Genomic DNA, 5,205 nt, shown 5'->3' with positions numbered 1-5,205 from the left:
AAAGGAAATTCCTCTGTCCCCTTTTCTTCTTATACTAGATGCAAAACTTCTCTTAAGAACATCATATGACTGTGAAACAAAATATTTATTTTTGAGGTATTTGTGATGGTTAATTTTATGTGTCAATTTGACTGGATTAAGGGCTGCCCACATAGCTGGTAAAACCTTATTTCTGGTTGCGCATCGTGGCTCATGCCTGTAATCCCAGCACTTTGGGAGGCCAAGGTGGGCAGATCATTTGAGGCCAGGAGTTTTAGACCAGCCTGGCCAACATGGTGAAACCCTGTCTCTACTAAAAATACAAAAATTAGCCGGGCATGATGGTGCATGCCTGTAATCCCAGCTACTTGGTAGCTGAGGCACGAGAATTGCTTGAACCCAGGTGGCAGAGGTTTCAGTGAGCTGAGATTGTGCCACTGAACTCTAGCCTGGGCAACAGAGCGAGTCTCTGTCTCAAAACGAGCAAACAAACAAAAAAACAAAACACCTTATTTTTGGGTGTGTCTGTGAGGGTGTTTACTGCAGATATTAGCACTTGAATTGGTAAACTGAGTAAAGAAGATCCTCCCTCACCAAATCTGTTGAGACACTGGGTAGGACAAAAAGGTGGAGAAACTGAATTTATTCTCTCTTCTTGAAGTAGGATATGCATCTCCTACCTTTGATGCTGTTAGACAGCAGTGCTCCTGGTTCTCTGGCCTTTAAAGTGAATTATACCACTGGCTTTACTGGGTCTCCAGCCTATAGACAGATCATGAGACTTAGCCTCCAGAATCATGTGAGTCAATATCTATAATAAACCCCTTCATGTTCTGTGTATATCCTATTGGTCCTGTTTCTTTGGAGAATCTTAATACATTATATTATATCTGTTATTATTCCTCTTATTCATCTAGTCCATTGGTCTTCACCATTCTGTGGAGTGCTCCATCAAATCTGATCTTCTGTGTGCTACACTTAAAATTTTCTTAAATTTTCTGTTTTGCTTCTTCATTCTACAACACCTCAATAAGTAAAATGACAAAAGATTCTCCTTGATAAGAGATAATATCTTCATGTACCTGTAAGATCTATTCTGGGGTGAGATTTACTTCCTTCTTTTTCCTTTCATCTTTTCCAATTTTCTCAATATTGACATTTAATTACTATTTAAAAATATTTTTCTATATCTTATTCAGATTATTTATTGATATATGGAGACTTGGTTTTAGAGGATACTGTTTTAAAAATCCTTTCCAGTTGACTTATGCTTGCAGATTGCACTCTGAGTTAGAAATATATCTCTTATAATCATGTTGTTAAAGAATTGCTAGTCTGGGGAAGCTTTCGTTTAGTTTGCCTAAATTATAAAAAGTGGGTCGAGTTGGTTGGAATTCCCTTAAATGCACAATTTTAGTTTATATGGATCTTCCTTAGTTGTGACCCATTAGAATTAGAGTCTGAAGAAAGTCCAAACTCTCTACTCTCATAAGAGGCTTAAATATTCTTATTGTTAGTATTTTAGATTTTATTACAGATTTTTTTCTTCTCTTGATGCTTTCATGATACTATTTTATTAATTAATTTTACAAATTAAAATGTGAAAGTGTTTTGGGGTGAAGTTTTCATGTTTTTATTTTGTTTTTACAGAAGGGAAAATATTTCCTCTTTTGAAAATGTTATCTTTGTGTTTAAATAACATGAGAATTCTGTGAACATGAATTAATTAATCTTGATTCAGTTTATTTTGCTTGCTAAAAATAAGACTGCAAACCAGAAATAATGTCAGTGTTTATTTCAGGATATTCCTGTAGGTCATTTTTATCAGAAACAATAGTCTGCTTACCTGGGAAGAAACAGTATGTTAAATAGGAGTTTACTTATCAAAGTTCATTTAAAAATGTTCACATTGGCCAGATGCAGTGGCTCATGCCTGTAATCCCAGCACTTTGGGAGGCCCAGGTGGGCAGATCACTTGAGGTTAGGAGTTCGAGACCAGTCTGCCCAACATGGTGAAACCTGGTCTCTACTAAAAATACGAAAATTAGGCTGGGCACAGTGACTCACGCCTGTAATCCCAGCACTTTGGGAGGCCAAGGCGGGCGGTTCACAAGGTCAAGAGATTGAGACCATCCTGGCCAACGCGGTGAAACCCTGTCTCTACTAAAAATACAAAAATTAGCTGTGCGTGGTGGCATGCACCTGCAGTCCCAGCTACTCGGGAGTCTGAGTCAGGAGTATCGCTTGAACCCGGGAAGTGGAAGTTGCAGTAAGCCAAGATCACGCCATTGGACTCCAGCTTGGTGACAGAGCAAGACTCCTCAAAAAACAAACAAACAAAAAACAAAAATTAACCAGATGTGGTGGCAGGCACTTGTAATCCCAGCTACTAGGAAGGCTGGGGCAGGAAAATTGCTTGAACCCAGGAGGTGAAGGTTACAGTGAGCTGAGATCTTGCCATTGCACTCCTGCCTGGGTGACAGAGCGAGACTCCTTCTCAAAACAAAACAAAACAAAACAAAACCCCTCACATTGCTGTCTACCAAATTGAAATGATTCTATCACAAACTATGTTCATTTCTAACCAATTTCCTGCCTCAAAAATTTTGCCCTAAACCACATAATCCCAGAAACACTTTTGATTTCTCTTTTCTGAGACACTGCTAAGATTCTTTCAAAGGGATTTTTTCCCTATTATAATGAGTTCAAATAAATTTAGTTGATTACCAGGTTGCTTGGTAAGATATTGGTGGGTTCAACAATCAGAAACAGTAATGTCCAATAGAACTTTATGCAATCATACAAACATCCAATACAGGAGTCACCAGTCACATGTGCACTTAAAATATGACTAGTTAACTAAGGAACTCAGTTTTAATTTTATTTAATTTTAACTGCTTTAAATTTAAATTTAAATGTACATACACAGCTAAGGTCTCTCATATTAGAGGAGGTTCCACTGACATTCAGTTGAGTTCTCACCTCACTGCTGTGATTGAGATTTTTGAGTCAGAAACAGTACTTTCCACTGAGATTCTTTCACCTTCCTGCTTAGTAGTCTCGCTGACTGTGATGGGGGAGAGGAAGATTTTGATCCATTTTTTTTTCCTTTTATCGTGAAATGCTAAGTTTATATTGTCTTCCAGAAAATACAACTTTGGAGGAGATTGTATAATAATGCTTTTGTTATTACCTGATCAGATTTGAAAGCTGTTCTCCTTGTTGAAAAATCAGCTTTGTTATTCATAACTCTACTCTTTATCTTTGCCGTTGCTCTGTGTGTGTGTGTGTGTGTGTGTATGTGTGTGTCTGTGTGTGTGTGTCTGTGGGTCTGTATGTGACTTTGTAAGAAGAAAGTGAATAAGCATAAGCCCTAATAAGTCTGTTTCTCAGAATGGACCCAGGCACTGAAGACTGCAGAAAGTTTTCACTTCAATCAGTTTCTTTTGGATAAATTTTGCCTTATATTATTATCAATTAGTATCTTATGAGAATTTTCCTTAGTTTTGTCTTGTTTGCTTCCCATGAGAACTTGATTCTGAAAGATATCTCTCATCCAAAGTTTCCATCTACATAGACTTTGAAGTCTGTATAGTTCACTGATTCTGAGGGAGAGGTTGTGTAATATAGCAGGGTGAAGGCCAACCATTTGAGGGCCCAAGACATAAGGTGCATCAACAATACTTTTGATGAGTTGATGCTAGAATTCTCATGAATTTATCTCATTTTAAACTAAATCTGTGTCTCATTCTGGTCAATTCTCCTAACTCATATATTTTTACACATCAATTTCTGTAAATATATTTTCAAATGACCTGATTTCACCTTGGATAATTTAGGTCATAGTGGTCACTTTGAGAAACGTTTGATATGAACAAAATTTTTTATTTGAGAAGCACTTTGGAACAGAAAGGGAAAAAAATACCAAATGTCCAATGGCAGACATTGATTTTATTGTTATAATGAAACTCCCAAAAGAAACTCAGTTTCCAAAATTGCTTCCTTAAAAGTTTCTTTGGCTAAGGAATGTGAAAAACTTAAAATTATCTTTCTTTAAGATAGTCCCAATCGGAACTTGAACTTTTGTCTTACTGTCTTGCTTCATCTTTTGCTTCTCCATTATACTCTACCTCTACTCCTCTTTCTGATCTGGTTTTCTTATCTTTTGGGTGTCCAGAAACCCCTAAAGCTGACCCATCTCTAAAAGTTAAATTCCCTTTAGAAAACGCAAATCTATTCTGGTTGACTTTAAGCCCTAAGACTCATAAAAAGACTAGCATTAGATCCTTTTGTAATTTATAAGCATCATGGTTGGGGTTTAATGCTCATATGTGAGCTGAGCCTCCCTCAAACATTATTAGGACACCAACACAATACCAGTCTGACATGGAAAAAAAAAGACTAGTATTAGATGAAAGCCATTGTCAAAGACTTTCATACCTGTAGATAAGATAGAAATTTACAAAGACATTTAGAATAGCTTTAAAAATATAAAACCCAGGTTTCTGGATCAATATCAATTGGTTTATGTATTAACAGTAATCTTATATACAAAAAATGTATTAAAAAAGGACTAAATGGGCCATAAGAATTACTACTTAAGAAGACTCTGAATTGTACAGGAAACCAGAAGGATTTAAAAAAGCTGTGGAATTGCTAAATTAAAAATTCTCCCTTTTAGAGCAGTTTTAGGTTCACATCAAAATTAAGTGGAAAGTAAAACAAACAAACAAACAAAACTCTCCCAATGATCTTTTTCTTTAAGTCTTTTAGAATTCCCCTATTGATAATCAGATTATAGATTTTTAGCTAAACTAAACTTTGACTTTCCAGTATTTTTGTATCCACCTGAAGCCCAGGTTGAAGATCTTTGTGCTAGATTCTTCATGGGCAAAAATTTTACTGATATTGGCAGAATTGTTGGGGATCAACTCGTTAAGGTTGAAATTGATCCAAGGCTTTTATAATATCCTCCAAAACCAGAAGCTACGAAAGTCCTCAAGTCAATAGCTAAAAGCCAAAGAGGCAAAGAATACTAGTCGTACATTATACTGGTCTTTCTACCACTCCAATTCATTTGGCCAAGAAAATGAATGGGTAAGGATATAGATTGTTCAGGACCTTAAGCCCAAATAAAAGTCAACTTCTGCTTTCCTGTGGTACCAAATCCCAAAACTACTTAATCTGCAATACCATCATTATAAACTTTGTTCTGCTTTCTTTAGT

General features: G+C 36.3%; 1 non-coding gene across 1 annotated transcript; it reads left to right on the top strand.

The window, feature by feature from the left end:
• The first annotated feature begins 4,262 nt into the window (after positions 1–4,262).
• Positions 4,263–4,366, top strand: LOC112423036 (small nucleolar RNA U13). The gene has a single exon (XR_003013491.1). It is a non-coding gene; the product is annotated as a small nucleolar RNA U13 (small nucleolar RNA).
• Positions 4,367–5,205: the final 839 nt, after the last annotated feature.

The sequence above is a fragment of the Macaca nemestrina genome, chromosome 5 (assembly GCF_043159975.1).
Source record: "Macaca nemestrina isolate mMacNem1 chromosome 5, mMacNem.hap1, whole genome shotgun sequence".
In the NCBI taxonomy this organism is placed as follows: domain Eukaryota; kingdom Metazoa; phylum Chordata; class Mammalia; order Primates; family Cercopithecidae; genus Macaca; species Macaca nemestrina.
This window is presented reverse-complemented; position numbering and strand designations above follow the sequence as displayed.